Raw genomic sequence first — 19,556 nt, 5'->3', positions numbered from 1 at the left:
TAAACGAATCATTTGCTCCGCATTGTCGAAATTACATTGTAGAACATTGTAAAGTTCATCCATATTCCTTAGGCACAGATGGATCGAATGACTTTGGCATTGATAAGATGAATCCTATATGTATCAAAATATTTGATGCTAACCGCTCAAAAACAATAACATGTCATTTCTTTGATATGTGCTTAACATCTGGAGTTGATTGTGCAAATGCTGCTGTTATCTTTTCTTCTATAGAAAAAAATTCGAAGTATATGAAATTCCATGGGAAAATTGCATAAGTTTAAGTGTTGATAATACAAACTCTATGATTGCATCAAGATTTTTAGAAAAAAATAATAATATCTTTATTGATGGCTGCCATTGTCATCTTGCACACTTAGCTGCTAGTAAAGCACATGATGTTTTTTGTGATTATATTGGATTAAATGTCTAAAATCTTATGATTGATTTGTACTATTGGTTTGATAAGAGTGCAAAACAAAAAAAGGCAAATTGAGAGAGTATTTTGAATTTTGTAATCAAGAATATCAAGGCATTCTAAAACATTTATCAGTTAGATGGCTATCTTTAGAGAAATGTATTTCAAGAGCTATTGTCAAGTATACAAGCCTGAAAGCTTATTTTTCAAGTGAAAGTTTTGCTGATGAAAGGTTTAAGCGTTTATATGACAAATTTCATAATCCAATTTTGAAACCAGCAACACTTTTTCTAACTTCAGCATTACCTTTGTTTTTACATTTCAATCTACTATTGCAGCGAGAAGAGCCAACAATTCATTGTCTGAAATCAGCAATGGAAAGTCTAGGCAAAAAGCTGGCTAAGCGCATTATTCTACCAAACAAACTGAAAAACATTTCATCGGTTTAAGAAATAGACTTAGAAGATTCAAAAAATTATATTGATACGCAAGATATTTATCTTGGAGTTCTAACAAAACAAAAACTCAGGCAACTCTTTGAAACAGGAGATATTTCACAAAAACAAAAGAATTTTGATGATGCTGCTTACTATTTTTTTAAGTCGTCTCTTAAATATATTAAGCACAAATTTCCTCTTAACGACGATTTAATTGTTAATGCTGGTTGGGTGAATGTTTTAGACCGTGAAAACTCGAAGTGGGAGCAAGTTCAGTATTTTTATGACCGGTTCCCACACTTGATGAATGGTATCAAACCTGATGAATTGTATGAGGAGTTTAGCGATTATCAGATTTTAAAGAACAATGATTTTGATAATGTTTTTGAGGAAGCTAAGATACCTGAAAAGATTCTTGATGATATTGGAGGTGAACCTTTGTTTCACTACAGAATTGACATTTTATGGTACCATATTTCAAAAATGGTTATTCCCAACACATTAGTTAAACATTTTAAACTGCTACCAAAATTAGTTGAAATTGTTCTTAATATTCCCCACAGTAACGCTGAGTTAGAACGATTGTTTAGTATTGTAAAAAAAAAACAAATGTCTTGAGAGATCAGCATTACAGTTGGATGGGACATTATCAAGTATTTTAGCTATGAAAACAATGTTTCCCGAGGCTACTATACCGTGTTTTAAGTGGAAACCATCTGAACAGCTGTTAAAAACATCAAAAAAAGCAACAAAAATGTACAATGCTAAACATAATGAATAAATATTATTTATTTATTTATAAAATGTAACTTTTCATTCTATTTTAATTTTTCTTGTTCGAAAAAAAGCCCTTTTTTTTTAATTTTACGCTTCCCAAGGTTTTTGTGTAAATCTCAAGGTTTTTTTTAATGAATCTCAAGGTTTTAAAAAAAAAAGGTTGGAAGGTCTGATATATATATACGTATATACATATATATATATATGTATATACATATATATATATATACGTATATATAGATATATATAAATATATATATATATATATATATATATACATATATATACATATATATATATATATATATACATATATATATATATATATATATATATATATATATATATATATATATATATATATATATATATATATATATATAAATATAGACATATACATTTTATGGAAGTCAAATTTTACAATTAAAAATAGTCACCATTCCATACATAAATTGACTAAATTAAACTTACTTGAATAGTTGTAACTATAAACTATCAATTTAAATCATATAATGTACTTTGTTCATAAGATGGAAACCAGTTAAAACCATATCATTTCTCTATCTTTGATCCACCAGATTTACTTAATAAACTTACACCTAAAATCAAATTATCATATGTCAAAAAAATTTAAACAGTATTATTAAAATCAGATATGACTAATAGTTATTATTAAGTTTTATTTATTCTTCACCATATAAAAAGTTAAATGCAAAGAGAAACACAATCATTCACTAACATAATTACTTTCATTCTTTTTTGGAGTCCTCTGTAGTTGTAAAATTAAATCCTTCGCCTACTTTTTTATCTAATAATAGATACTTATAAGTAATTATTTAGCAAAACAAATATAAACAAAAATGTAAAAACTAAAACGTAGACCCAGTGCAAACAGATTACGATATATATCTAGGCAATCATAATACAATAAACAGATTCAAAATTTTACTTATCCCAAAATAAAAATAAGACTTATTAGATGTTTATTTGATATAGTACTTCACCGTTAATTATAGAACTTTATTTGATATAGTACTTCACCATTAATATAAAACTATAACAGTTTTTTTATTCATATAAAACAATTAAAATAGCAATGAGTACTGTAAAATTTAATGACCTCCAGTAACTTTAAATTTTTTAACTCTAAGCTTGTTCCATGAATAATCAATTGGAAAACTATTATAGGCAGCTTTCATTGCATGAACACCAGTTGACAAAAATAACCAACCATCTTCTACCCAACAACATAGAGCAACAGCCTCTGCTTCAATCTGTTTTTTAAATAAACAACTTCAGCCCAAGATTGTTAAGTCATTGTAATAGATCATCTAAAAAAAAACCATAATTTGTTTTATTTACATATATATATAAATATATATAATAGTAAATATATATATATTTATATATACATATATGTTTATATTATATATATATAAATATATATATATAATATATATATATATATATATATATATATATATATATCTATATATATATATATATAAATTTATATATACATATATGTTTACATTATATATATATATATATATATATATATATATAATATATATATATATATATACATTTGTAAACAAATATATATGTTTATATGTATATATATATGTATATATACATATATATATATATAATATATATATATATATATATATATATATATATATATACATATACACACATATATATACATATATATATATATATATATATATATATATATATATATATATATATATATATATGTATGTATATATATATGTATATATACATTATATATATATATACATATATATATATATATATATATATATATATATATACATTTATAAACAAATATGTATGTTTATATGTATATATATATATATATATATTTATATATATATATATATGTATATATTATATATACATATATATATATATATATACATATACACACATATATATATATATATATATATGTATATATATACATATATATATGTATATATATGTATATATATACATATATATATATATATATATATATATATATATATATATATATATATATATATATATTTATATATATATGTATATATAAAATGTATATATAAAATGTATATATTTCTGATTATATATATATATATATATATATATATATATATATATATATATATATATATATATATATATATATATATATATATTCATAATTACATGCATTAATACATAATATTAAAATAAATGAAAATGCATATCAAAGGTATGTGATAAATAATAAATGTTAGAATTATATATACAACACCAACTCTAAAATTAGGACTAGAAATATAAACATTATATATACATATATAAAATGTATATATTTCTTTTATATATATTCATAAATTTACCCAAATATATATGCATAAATACATATTATTAAAATAATTAAAAATGTATGATAAAAAATAAATGTTAGAATTAAATATACAACACCAACTCTATAATTAGGACTTAATACTTTTCCTATTAAAATTAGAAGTTTTTCAAAAAAATGGAAATAAAGTTTCATATCCAAACGTGTTTTTATATAAAAAAAACTTTATAATGCATACTTTCATTATTGGTCGAAGATTTTATACTGAATATTTGCTTGATAATTAGGGTAAGGTGTTTAAAGTTTTTCAAATAAATAAAAAAATTAGTCTGTGAACAGACTAAATTTAGTCTGACTTATTATGTTTTATTAATTTTGATATTACTTAAAACATCTGAATCTTATTAAAATTAAGTGCTATTTTGAACTTAGAAATAACATATTTAATACAACTTTGCAATTTATTAAAATGGTCATTTTCAAATAAATAAATCATCAACAAAAATAACCTGAATAAACCGAATATACTCTGAGATTTATGTATATTATATACAATTTGATGCAAAATCTAAAAGTTTTAAATTAGCCGCAATAAAAAGAAGTTATAAAACATAACTTTATCAAAATATTTTTTTTATACCATCTGCATGTATTCTATTAAGTTTTAGTTGCCTTTTCTTTACGGCAAATTATTTTTGTAATGGCTAGTTAATGAGACAATAATTTTCAATGTGTCACTTCCTCAACGTTGTCAAAACAACGTTTAATTAACGTTGGCAAAATAACACTTTTTCAACGTTTTTTAACTACCACATTTTCAACGTTGGTATATGTAACGTTGAATAAGCGTTGTTTCATAAATAGCTTAAATACGTTGAAAAAGCAGCTTATGTCTAACTTTGATAAACCTTCAACTTTGCGACGTTTTTACAGTGATTATTTGCGTACTTTTATTCAACGTTGAATAAACGCGGTTTTTTGAGAAGATAATATAAGTTGATATTTATACGCTTATTCAACGTTGAAAATGTGACGTTTAAAAAGCGGTTTATTTTTAACGTTGATGAAGCATAGATTTTGAATCGTCTTTAAAATGGCTTTTTGCGTAAGTTGATTCCACGTTGAATAAACGTCTTATTTTGAGAAGCTAAATTACGTTACAATTTCAACGCTTATTCAACGTTTAAATTTACCGCAATTTAGTATACAATAACAAACATTGATTCAACGTTGAAAGCGCGTTGTTTTTGTGACTGTAACGCTTTTTCTACGCCGCGACCGGTTTTCAACGTTGATTCAACGCTGACATGTTTGCTGGGATCATTAATTTTGATAATTGTTATGACTTTCTTGTTATCTACGCAAAAATACTGATTTAATTTTGATAATAAATTTATTCGTTGAAACACTTTTATCTTGATATTTATGTTATCTTTATAATAAATTTAAAAAAATTTATTCAAAAGAAATATTTTTGTTGACTAAATTTATTTAACATGTTAGATTCTATCTAAATTTACCGTTTTTTTAAATATATATTTTCTGAAAATGGTATAAATTATAATTAGCATGCACCACAAGTAAAAAGGTACAACAATTAGTAACTCCGGTTTTAAGTCCTATAATGTAAAGGAATGCAAAGTAAATTGTCTCAGCCTGAGCACAATGGGCCGAATATTAGACATGGTGGACAAAATTATTTTCCTTTTTTTTTATACTGAAACCCTTTATATGTCCGAAGAATCACTTTTTATTACGATCTATTTACTTTTAATATAAATTTTTGTTAAATAGTTGCCAATACTAAACATTATTCAAAAAACTTTAAATACGCGGATTTAAATTTTCTTAATTTCATATCATATAACTTCTTAAAATCGTGGAACTGAATAATAAACTCTTCTGGTGGAATAAACTTAAAATAAAAATTGATGCAACAAACTTCAAAAATAAAATGCGCACTTACTTCGGAAAAAATGAAAACTTATCACTAGATTTGAAACTCTATTATCGATATTATTATATAATCGATTTGAAATATATAAATAAATATATAGGAATAAATATAAATAAGCGAATAGATATCAAATTCTATTATTGATATTATTACATGTTCACGACGTTTTGAATAAGTCTGTAGATTATTTATCATCTCCCTATATAATAATAAATTATTTTTAATATATTGGCCGCAGATTCTGGGTGAATGACGTTACAACGTTTTTATTATTATAAAGTCTACTGAGTTCTAAAGGTACTATACAAATAATTAACAGGCACTATTATTTCGTCACTATTTTCATTTTAACTTACCTGTTTGTAAACACTATATCCTGTAGCACCATCAAAACCAGCCTTGCATATAAACGTTAGTTTAGTTAATTCCTAAGCATTGTGATTAGCACAGTAGTTTGTATATCACATAGCTTTTTTAAAGTGTGTTTTTAGAAGATCTTCTAGCAATATTTGTACTGACTAGCCATCTATTTAAATGCTCTTGGGATAGCATTTAGCTTTTGAAGATCTTATACCATTATATAAAGGATATGTGGCAACCTTTATTTTCAGCACCATTTCTTAGAAGCTGGTATTTTGATTTTGATATATCATCATTAATAGTTAATGATAAAGTTTCATCAGGTGAATATATCTAAGCAGGTTTAATGGGGTTTTTATTTCAAATTTCAGAAATTTTTGTGCCAGTTTCGTACTTAAGCACACTTCTTAGTTTTAATTTTATTGCATGAAATATCTTATGGCTAAATAAAATATTACTAACATTCTTAGGCTTATTCTTTTTTTCTGTTACAAGCTTTTCAAAAGAGCCACATGGTTTCCCAACTTCATTATCTGATGATGTAGCATTTAATATACCGTAGTATTGAAAATCCTGAGCTAGCCAATTTTCATTACTTCTCTCAAAATGAATATTATCATTGTTTGCAGCTATTAACTTTTTACATTATAATTTTATAAAGTTTTTCACTCAGAATCTTCTAGTTTAATATCTGCAGAAACTAGAACAGTTAATTTTAATGAAAAGAATGGTATATCATTAGGAACTAGTTTATTTTGTTGTATAAATCCGTAAATGCCACCAATTTTTATTTTATTACTAAACAAAAAAACAAAAAAAATTGTAAACAGTGCAATTTGTATGAAATTAAATAACAAACAAAATAACATGTATTTTTGTTTACAAGAAATAAAAGTTGATTTCATGCAAATAACATAAGTTACAAGTCATTGTTTTGAAATGTTAAAGAAATCCAAAAAGGGATGTTAGGGGCAATGTATTTAGTTTAAATCGTTTGTATACATATTACATTTACTAGTTCAAGTATTTAATATAGGTTCTCGTAGGTTCCCTAAATTATATGACACTTTTTGTACAAAATAAAAGTAATAAATGTTAAAAATTCACCTCGTTATTTTAAAGCCAGATTATAAGCGTATTATAAAGACTGATCTTTACTTTAGATTTTTTTCGAATATTATTTCGGATATTGTAAAAGTTATTAAAAAAATATCTGCGAATATTTATTAAAAATTTGCGACCACGCTGTATTACGCTAATAGTTTTGCCAAATTACAACTAGAACAACAAAAAAATTAATAACTGACTCTAATAAAATTTATAAATTGACTCTTTTAAAACGTTTAAAAATTTAAAACATTTAAATGTTTAAAAAGGAGAATTAAAAATTAAATTTATAAAGTTTTAAATATTTAAATTGAGTTTATTAAATATTTTAATTGCTTCAGCGATGTTTCTTGTCGTACGTTTAAAACTATAAAATGTCTGCAAGCACTTTTTGTATATTTGCGCGTTTGAATAACTTTTCTTATTTGTATGCGCTTATTATTTGTCAGCCAATCTATGTACTACACTGTGACTATATTATATTATATATATATATATATATATATATATATATATATATATATATATATATATATATATATATATATATATATATATATATATATATATATATATGATTTTAAGAAGTCTCTTGGAACGAGAGCGCAAAAATAAATTAATTTAGGCCGCTACGTCATTACCTTTCTCAGTGGGCACTGTACGTTTTTTAAACGTTCTTTGGACGTTTTTATTTGGTTTAAACCTAATAAAAACGTACCATACCCACTGGGCTGGCAGTTACATTAATATGATTTTACTCCCGCATTTTTTTTTCTTTTTATATACTACCCTATAACAATGTCATATTAAACTTTCACTTCCTGGTAAAAAATCTCCAATAAAATTTTTTTTAAAGTAAATTTCCAATTTTAAATTAAATTTAATAATTTCTCTTCATGTAAATTTTGAGCAAGCCATTATTTATAATTTTATGGAATATATATATATATATATATATATATATATATATATATATATATATATATATATATATATATATATATATATATATATATATATATATATATATATATATATATATATTCTAAAAATGCGCTACCAAGTTATTAGAATTATTTCCGGCAAGAGTTTCCGGCCACACGCGCTCTTAATGTTCTTGTCCTATACAAGTCAACATGTCTTGTACAGTACAACAACCTTGATAAAGTCATTATCCTATACAATGTCCTATACAAGTCAACATGTCTTGTACAGTACAACAACCTTGATAAAGTCATTATTCTGTTATTGATTGGTGTATAACTCTTTAGAATCTTAAGAAATTAGAACTATTTTGAAACAAATAATTGAACGTAATATTAATGGGTAAACATAAAACATTTTTTTAAGAAAAAGTTTTATTTTTCAAACGACAGATACTCAAAAGTTTTCTCAAATGACTGTTCCTTAAACAGCGGTTACAAATATATATTTTTTTCAAATGACAGTTACTCGTGATTTAATAATGCTACCGACAGTGACCGATGGATCAGCATTATTAAATGTCACTTATTTATAAGTTTAAAGTTCGCGTTTGACCGACTAACGAAAATTTATATTGAAATTGTGCACTAATTGCCAACCTTTGACTATTTTTAAAAAGTTAGGATTTTGTCGCAGAGAATGGTTTTTTTCTTAACCAGTCGAATAAACTGCCATTTTTACATTTACACCAAATTTTAATGAACATTTATTTAAGTATAAATGAATTTTATAATTAAAAAATTTAGAATTCTCACACGTGACTTTTTTCATTTTATTTTACATTGAGTTAATTAAAAATCAATTTGATTAACATTAAAAAAGTTAATTTCACTGGATTTGAAATTAACTCCCGTTAATTAAAGACAAGATTTGTTTTATTATTTAGGAAAAGTAATTGTTTGTTTTACATTTTAAATTAAATAGCGTTACGTACATTCAGTTTTTTTATAAGGTTAACGTTGTTAAAAGAATTTTACTTTGTCAAGCAAACCCAAATTTTGTCTCACGACTAATATCGCGTTTCATGTTCCATCCGAAAGTCGAGTTCTCAAATGGTTATTATTATACAATTGTAAAACTACTAAAATCAACTTTAACCTGAGAAAATGTCGCACCAAAAACAACTTGAGAAACCTTATAGAGTTCCTTCCAATTATAATCATCACGTTTTAAATGCATATATTCAAGAATATTAAAACTTTGCAAATTAAAACTTTTTAAGTAATTTAATGGTCCAAAAATAAAATCCAAAAACAAAACATCAAACATTGATCAAAAACTGACAATTTAATTATTTGTCATAAACTTTTTTTTTGACTTTTTTGCTAAAGGCAAGTAAAACAATTTTTAATTTTTAACAATTGTTTTGAAATAAAAATTACTAATTTATTCGATAGTCCTAGAAAATTATAATTTTTTTTTCAAAAAATTTCTTAAATAGTCAATAAATTATATAAAACAAACTTTGATGTATTTAACATATGTTTCTAGTTTGTATTTAATTGCTTTAAAGCAAACGAGCAATTACTTTTCATTACATCCGCCGGCGGAAGGAAAATATTTTCGCCTCCAATTTGACGGCCGCAGCCAGTTAGGAGGCAGAAGCCATTGGAGGCGGCCTCCAAATGGTTTTGCCTCCAAAATTTTATCTGGAGACGGCCACCATTGGCTTCCGCCTCTCTATTGGCGTCGGTCTCCAAAATATTTTGCCACCAAAAAAGAACTCTGGCTTCGGCCGACAATAGAAAGGCGGAAGCCACTGGAGGCGGAAGAAAGAACATTTTGCCGCTAAAAATTGATCCGAAGGCAGCAAACATCTGCAGCGGAAGAAAAGCGGGAGCGAGAAGGTTTACGTCGTTTATCAACACTGATTTATTAAATCAATTAATGCTGAACATCTTAACAGCCTCTTTACTAATGCTGGTCCGAATTTGGCATTAAAAATCCATATGAATTTAACATCATATGAATCTTATTTAAAAAATTACGATGAACCTAATTTAAAACTAATTGAATTGCAAACCGCCTTTTTTTACCTTAAAACTAAAAAGTACTGGGTTTGATAAAATTACCGTTAATACTGTAAAATCAGTATATAATATAATAGAACCTTCGTTACTTCACATATTTAATCTTTCATTTTAAAACAGGTATTGTCCCTGAAAAGCTAAAAATTGCACGAATCACGCCGATATTTAAGTCCGGATATGACTCATATATCTCTAATTATTTTACCTTGTTTTTTAAAATTACTTGAGAGAATAATGTACATTAGGGTTTTTAATCACTTATCAGAAAACGACATGTTGTATTCAAAACAACTTGGTTTTAAAAAAAAAATTCAACGGAACATGGAGTGAAAAATAACAATTTACTTTGGTTCAAAAGTTGTTTGACTGATAGAAAACAATTTATAGTGTATGAACATATATACACTGGTACATAACAAAACTTTCCTAGGACTTCTCCTTCTTTTTCTTAGGACTTTTGTTTCCAAGTCGATTAACTTTTCTCCATTTTCTTTCCTTCTTTTTACCTGTTATATTTTTTGTTATTGATATTATTATGATTTTTATATTTTTTTATTTTGCATTGTTATTAATGACTATTAGTATTATATTTATAGATAAATCAAATCAAATGTATTCTGAAATAGATTTTACATTTCATGGAATATTTACATATAGTACAAGTACTCATTTTGAGTAAACACCATAACAAGAAACTAAAACACTAAACTAAAAAAACAAGAAACAAAAGAAAAAAAAAAAAAAAAAAAAAAAAAAAAACAACGTAAAAAAGTACATTACTTAAACGAATAACTTTTGGAATAATAATTAAGTAAGAAGTTTGATAATTTAGGACAAAACTCAAATTACTTTTATACATCTATCTAGAATAAAAGACTTTTATATACCTAATTAAAATATAGCAATAAAAGAGAAGTAGAGTATAATAATATAAAGTAATAACATTGTAAATAATGTAGTAGTAATAGTAATAATAACAACAATAGCAACAATAATATTAATAACAATATTAAAAAATAGCAATATTTATAATAGTGAGAGTTGGAAATAGAATAATGATATTAATTTGAGAAAAAGTTAAGAGCAAGTATTAGTAGTAATAAATCAGCATTGAAATGAAGAAAGTAGTAGAAAAGAATTTTAGAAAAGATCAATTATTAGTAGTTATACACCAGCATTGAAGTGAATAAGGTTAAGATGGATAGTAGATAGTTAGCAGTAGAGTAGCATAGAAATTAGGAAGAATACTTGTTTAATAAAAAATTAAATAGACTGTTTTTGAATTTGGAAAATGTAGAGAGATTTTAACTGTGAGGGGAGATTATTTCATGTGCATATACTCTGATATTTAATCGATTCATGTCCATAACAAACAGTTCTATGTTTAGGTATAGATAATTTGAAGCTTTTAGCTGATCGAAGTTGGTAACGAGTATTTTTTTTATAAGTAAAAAAATCAGTAAATGGAGGAGGTAAGGTTTTATGCTGCTGTTTCCAAACAAATAAACAGTTGAAGTGTTGAATAAGGTCTTTTAACTTAAGTATCTTTGATATGTAGTAGAGGATATTTGGGTCAGAGTTAAAATGCTGAAAATAGATTATTTTTAGGACTTTAATTTGGAGGTGAGATAATCTTAGATATGCTTGTCAAATATGGGGACAAATGGGTTTGTCCCCATATTTGACAAGCATATCTAAGATGAGACTCAAAAACCACATGATATATGTTAAGAAGCGTTTCAAGATTAAGATAAATATATAGTAAAATATATATATAGTAAAATATATTTACAGATTATACTTTTTTATATTACTGTATTTAATATTATTATTAGTATTTGTTACTATTATTGTTATTATTATTTATTATTATTATTTATTATTATTACTTATTATTATTATCATTATTATTATTATGCTATAATTTTTACCATCATACCCTTTACGCGTCATCAGTTTATAACTGTTTGTAAATGTCCCGCACGATTGTATATAAATACAGTTGTTATTAAAGTGAAAATATATTGATTTGATTTTGATTTGATTTGATTTGAACAAAAACAAACATTCCCGACTGCCGTAACTTGTTGGGTTCCCCAGGGCTCTACTTTAGGACCAATGTTGTTCCTAGTGTACATTAATGATTTAAATTTAGCAACAGACCTATTAAATTGTATTCTTTTTGCAGATGACTCCAACCTTTTTTATTCCTACAGAGATATTAATACACTATTTGAAACAACAAACGAACAATTATCGAAAGTAACTGAGTGGTTTATAAGTAATAAACTTTCTCCAAGTGTGGATAAAACCAAATTTATTTTGTTCCACAAAGTGAATAAATTAAAAAATATTCCCATCAAATTGCCTAATCTAATAATCAATAACACTAAAATTAAAAGAGAAAACTCAATAAACTTTCTTGGCGTAATCTTAGATGAACATTTACGTTGGAGTTTACAAATAAAAAGTATTGAAAATAAAATGTCAAAAAATTTAGCAATGATATATAGGATTAAGCCATTTTTAAACAATAGTTCTTTAAAAATTTTGTATTTCTCTTTTATTCATTGTTATTTAATTTATTGCAATATTGCATGGGCAAGTACAAACCATACAAAATTAAAAAAATTGTACTGTAAACAAAAACACGCGTGCAGAACAATTTTTGGAGCTGATAGAACTGTACCTTGTAAGCCTCTTTTGCGTATACTTTGAGCATTAAATATATATTAAAACAATCAACTTACACCAAGTTTTAAATGTTCAGGTATAAAACAAATATAGGATTATCTCCTAAAATATTTCAATCCTATTTTGACAAATTAGTTCATTAGTATCCAACAAAATTTTCAATTAACCACTTTGTTGTCCCAAAATATAATTCAAAACTAACTTCATATTCAGTTTTTTATCGTGGACTTTACTTGTGGAAAATGTTTCCCAAAATTGTAAATACACATAAAACTAGTATAGAGCAGTTTTAAATGAATCAAAACAGGCATTCTTATGGATTTTAATATATCCGATTTTAAATACTTTTTTTAATTAAAACTCAATCACAGAAAAAATAGTTAATAAAAAAAATTATGTCACTGAGTGTATCAACATTTTTTTTTATTGCCTTAATTATGGTATTACTTCTATGGCGTTTGCTTATTTAATTACGTTATTTCTATAAAGTATACTAATTTATTTATGTTATTTCTATGGTGTATATTAATTTATTTACTTTTTATTTTTAAATCTTAGTTCAAATTTTTAAGTTTTAAGCAAATGATAATATCTTATTTTTTTTTTCTTATTCACTTGATCTTACTCTTTCCTTAATTTTTTATTTTTTAAATTTTTCTTTAAATGACAACGAACTGTTATCTATTTTACTTTTATATTTTTTTTAATAAATAGTTTGTTAACTATAGATATTTAAATATTACGGTTTTTGTAAATACGTGAGAATGGGGCTCGGTGATAAGACTAAATAAGTCTTCTTCTTGCCCCCCCCCCCCAATATTTATTTTTATTCATACGCTTTGAAACTGTATATATTATTAAACGGCGAAAATAAATAAACAATTTAAAAAAATGGGTTCTTTTCTAGACTACTCCATTAATCGACCTATTTCTCTTCTTTCCAACCTAACTAAAAGTTTAAAACAGCAATGTTCCAAAGTGTAGATCATTTTTTGGAGAAATATTAGTGCCAATACATACACCTATATAGTTTTTGCAAACACTCAACAACTTATTCACAAACAAAAATAACTGAGAAAGTTAGATAAGCCACCGATAATAATTGCATTGTGTGTGGAGTGTTTGACATAAATAATTTGATACAGTTGAGCACACAAGCATCCCACAGTGGGCCAGAATGCACTTTTACTGGACAAAATTCATTACTAATTTAATATTAGAGCTATATTCACTAAAATTAGTATGAGTACTAATATGATGTCTGCGCTTTTTATGAAGGTAATATTTTTTTATTTCGTTGCTATGGATACCTTTATTTTGCTTAGCAACAACCTACTTTTGTTATCTGCAGATATTTTATAAGTGCTATATTCACTAAATTTGGCATGAGTACCAATATGAGATCACACTTCTTACAAAAGTGATAATTTTTTAAATTTAGTTGTTATGGATACTTATATTGCTTAGTTACCGGATACTTTCCTTAGTTACAAAGTGGTAAATTGATATTTGAATATCTTATCGGATTTTTGACCCACCTATATTGAATAAAAATTGAGTATTTAGGTAAATAATGTTTTAGGAATAGTAAAAGCAAAAAATAGTGCAAGAAAACGTTATCAATTTTAAATTACATCAAAAAATTATAAAACAATAATATCGTTTGAAGATTGTTTAAGTAATTGTAAAACATCTGAAGGAAATGCTTTATGATTTGTTTGGTGTGATGTTGATTTACGCAATGATGAAATAACAGGATCACTGGAAACTAGGAGTTTATTGATAAGATCAGTATTTGTTGCTTTTCTGGATGTTTTTCGGCTGAAATTTTCGCGATAAGATTTAAAGTCTTTATTTCTAGCCTCTTGAGCTTCCTTTGACATAAGTCCGATGGGTAATGTAAGGCTTTTAATTATGTCATGTCCATGTATCAATACTTTGTGAACTGATTGAGCCATGTAATACCATGGATAAAGGGACACATATAGTCTAAAAGTGTCAAAACAATAATCCTTGAACTTTAAGCAGTCTATTTCATATCCTGAAGAGAGCGTTACCAAGATAATGTAAAATCTAAATATAAGGTTTTGGTCAATACCCAGAATTTCAGCTGTTTGTTCATATGCTGCAAAAGCACGCCTTGAGGTATTGCCATCATTACTTGTTCCAGAACCACCACTTTTAGGGAAATCAACAACAAGTCCCATTTTGTTCATAAAATCAGTCTGAATCTTTTGTTTAGCTACAGATGCCTTTTCTTTGTGTTCTTTAGATCTTGCTTGCCACTTTCTTGTTTCTTTTTTATATGCAACGTGCAATAACATCTCAAAAAATCGAATCCATGCATGAAGACTGGAAAGACCATATTTGAACTCTCTGTTAGTATAATCTATATTAAGGATATCAAGACTATTCATATTTTTTGGAGAGACACCACACACTGAACAGCATTGGTATGAGTTATTTTTTTCAAATAATATTGTTTGAACCTTCCCATCAATCATTGTAAGTTCAATAATACAATTCACTTCAATAGAAGATCCGCAAACCTCTAATAAAATCATACCCAAGCTTTCTATCTCACTTTTAATGTATTGATCTTCTTCAATCACAGATTCCTTGGATTCCATTTTGTATGCAAATCTTATGGGTCTACAATAGGCTGTGGAGGACGACTCCAAATAGGCACCTTTTCGTTGCTGTTATTAAATCCAGTCAAATCCAATGGGACAAGACAAGTAATAAATAATGATTCTTCACGCTTTAAATCTCTGTTAATGTCGGGTTCTGATAAAACTTGTTTATAAATGCTTTGGCTATTAGCACCATCAAAACCAGCCGTTTTTTAGTTTTATTAGAACTATTATCAAATGCAACTGGTTTTCGACCACGTCTACTTGCAGTTGGTTCATTGTCTTTTTTTCTGACAATTAAATATTCATTAAGCCAGTTCACAAACTTCTTTTCAAAATTTTTCACAGTATAGTTTGCAGATTTCCACTTTTTTTTATACAAGTAAACAAATCGTTGAACAGCATGTCTAAAATCAACGTCTTTAAAATCAGCAAATTTTGGCTAAATAAATTTTAATATATCTTCAGTAATATTTTGTTTTGAAATACTAAGATTGTTTTTTTGGAGAAAATTATGAATGTCTAAGTTTAACAAAACCATATCTAAATAATTATTGTAACAAGTATTTTGTATTTAAAAGTAAAATGTTATAATATATATGCCGCCTGGACTACTAATACTTGTTAGTAATTAAGTTACTACAAGTGTTAGTAATTAAAATTAAAAGTAATTAAATTACTGTCAGTGTTAGTAATTAAATTACTAACAACTACCGAAAATATGTTGTTGCTATGTTATGCAAAGTAAGGTATCCATAGTAACCAAAAAAAGTTACCTCATAAGAATTCTGAATCTCATTTTAATACATACCCCCAATATTGTGTATTTAGCGCAAGCAAAATACTGTTAAAACAACGTTAATGTAAAAATGAGTTGTTGCTATGCAAAATTTAGTACCATAGCAACCAAGTTAAAACATACATAAAATCTGAACGGGGATTTAAGGGGACGAGCAATCAATTAAAACTCGATTGAAGCATCATATAGCTCAAATAAATATAAGACAACACATGGCAAATTGTGGTAATTATTAGTTATTGTGCGGCAAAAAATAAGTTTCTTTAGAAATTTTTTTTTTTAATCTGTGATTTTCAAAGTATAACTGAGATAACATGCTATGACAAATTTATTTCACACATTGGTTTTTCTTATCTCTAAATACTCTAGAATAACATATACTAATTTTTTGTTTCAAAAACGTAGATGTAATTGAAATATAACACAACGTTGATGTCACCGTTAATTACTTATTTATAATTTTTATTTTTTTTTATTTTATCTCAATATTCAAATGCTTAGAGTCCTGGTAACTAAGGGATTTAATATAAATAAATTATCAATAGATTTTTCCTAATATATGTAGATACTAAAATTAAATAGGTTTTCAAGATTAGACAACTAAAATTTTTCCCATTTTGTCCACCTACTGGCCCACTGTGCATCCTAGAAAAACTGTAACACTATAGTGTTACAGTTTATGCCGCGCAGTGTAATTAAGAGTGTATACACTCTTAATTACACTGCGCGACATAATAATAAGACACCCAATAAAGATTAATAAAACTCTACTTTACATTAATATAAAGAAATTTTTTTTTTAACGTAACGCGCATTTTATAAAAAAATGCACCGCTTTTTCAGTGCGACGAAATTATAAGACAATTTTACAAAAATGCTATTATTGCACGATTTATTATTGCACGATTTCTTTTATAAATAAAAGAAATCGTTCAATAATAAAAGAACAGTTTATCAAATGCAAAAATCAAAGTCAATGTAAAAGAAAATGTTGCGTATTTGGCTGTAAGCAGTGGCCTATTTGCAATGATGTTTTAAAATCAGTTTGTAGCAACAAATCCTGCAATGTTGATAATATTAAACCAAAAATGACAGAATCCTCTGAATTGATTATCATTAGCAACTTTTGACATTTTTATAAACATTTTGGTAATGTTGCTGAATAGCGGCGTAAAATCAATTTATTTTTTTGCTTACTTTGCTTTCTTGTTGTTGAGTTGCTTAAAACAAATGGAATGCTTATTTGCTTCAGTACATACATTGACATACATTTACATACTATCTAATAGCCTGCTGCTTCAAAGGAGTGCTGCTACATCGACTACCTTATAGCCTGCTGCTACAAGGAAGTGGGTTTGGCATGGGACAACAATTTTTTTTCTTTTATTATTTCAAATAATATTCTTAAAGTTTAAAAAGTCTCTACTGACGAGAGCGCAACTAGCGAAAAAATAAAATGATTTTACGCCGCTATTCTGAAATATTACCAGTCGTAAGACTAAAATTGACAATGAAGATAGTATTTTAGAAACATTAGAAAACTAATTTGCACCTTAAAATATAGGTCTAGTGTTTTTGATCATAACTAGAACAGCAAGAGGACTTAAATCTTAAATTTAGGCTGTAACTGTAGTCCTTGTATTACTGATCATTTCCATATATATTCTTTATAACTTAATTCTTTATTTTAAATCTGAACTTTATGATTTAAATAAAAATATGTGTTCTATTTTTGGAAAAAATACAGAATATCATTAGTTGTAAGAGCATAAGACTTACTACTTGGTATTGAATAGACTTACTGTTTTAAATTATATTCTTTTATACCTTGATTACTTCCTTCTATAATATAAACTTTTTTCCAATTGATTTGAAAATATAAGAGACCGAAATTCAATTACCAGCATTTTATGGTATGCATACATTATAAGGTACAAATACTTGTATGTCTTAATTAAATAAAACCTTAAAAAGAATTCATTCTAGGGTTGTTCTGTTTTGAAAACAACAAATAAAGTTATATATAACATATATAATTTTCAAAACCTTTTTACTACCCCTAATAGTGAATCTAAAGAACACCATTTTGGAGTCTTTAGATCACTCGCTCACCGGTGTTAACATGAACTTAGTTAAAATTTTTTGCAAAAGTGCCTTAACCCACTATAAATCCTAGTTCTAATCGGTTCTGACGTATATTAATATAGTTGTCAAATACAATATTTCTATCAATTTTCACACAAAAAAAAAACAAGAATTCCGACCAAAAAATAACTTATAATTAAGAAAAGTCGCCAATAAACGATGAGAACATACCATATTATTAAACTATGATGTTCATTTTACCAAAAAAACGTATTTGTTTAAAATATTATTCAAATTTGAACAATCGATTGTGATTTATATATAAATCACAATCGCTTGTCCAAATTTAAGTCCAAATGCTAAAGGAAGATTTTTAAATTAAAAAAAGGAGAACCCTCGGTCTAGGTTTTTTCGCTACAAGCATTTATTTTTTATGATGCCGCAAAATTTATCGTTTTAACTTTTTTCTTCTTTTCATAATTCACAGACCTGATTATTTAACGGAAATATGTCGTAGTCAATAAAATATCATACAGACGCTATAATATTTTAAAATTGCCTTAACTACACCGTGTTTGGAGAAAACAAATTAATAAAAACGTATGAAAAGTAGAAACAATTTAATACTTAAACAAATACGGTACAAACGCATATAAAGTAAAATATGGAAACTATATTCATATTTATCAAACGCATTATGTACTAACTACTTTACATTAGATGTTTTTATTGATCTGTCAAAGGCTTTTGATACTGTAAACCATAATACACTAATAAAAAACTTGAATATTATAGAGTAAAAAATAATAGCTTACTTTGGTTCAAAAGCTATTTGACCAATAGAAAGCAATTCATCTAATATGAGCAACAACAAATAATTCCATATGATGTAACTTGTGGTGTCCCCAAGGGCTCT

The 19,556-nt window shown here is 25.9% G+C and overlaps 1 long non-coding RNA gene across 3 annotated transcripts in view; it reads right to left on the bottom strand.

Moving 5' to 3' along the window:
- LOC136082168 (uncharacterized) overlaps nt 1-2,960 on the bottom strand; it is an 8,914-nt gene extending 5,954 nt beyond the window's left edge. For all 3 annotated transcript variants that reach the window (XR_010639458.1, XR_010639456.1, XR_010639457.1), the window contains exons 1-3: nt 2,753-2,960; nt 2,372-2,440; nt 2,104-2,231 (exon numbers count right to left, since the gene is read on the bottom strand). This is a non-coding gene — a long non-coding RNA (uncharacterized LOC136082168). The remainder of the gene's footprint in view (nt 1-2,103; nt 2,232-2,371; nt 2,441-2,752) is intronic.
- Between the last annotated feature and the right edge of the window lie 16,596 nt (nt 2,961-19,556).

The sequence above is a fragment of the Hydra vulgaris genome, chromosome 07 (assembly GCF_038396675.1).
Source record: "Hydra vulgaris chromosome 07, alternate assembly HydraT2T_AEP".
NCBI classification, from domain to species: domain Eukaryota; kingdom Metazoa; phylum Cnidaria; class Hydrozoa; order Anthoathecata; family Hydridae; genus Hydra; species Hydra vulgaris.
This window is presented reverse-complemented; position numbering and strand designations above follow the sequence as displayed.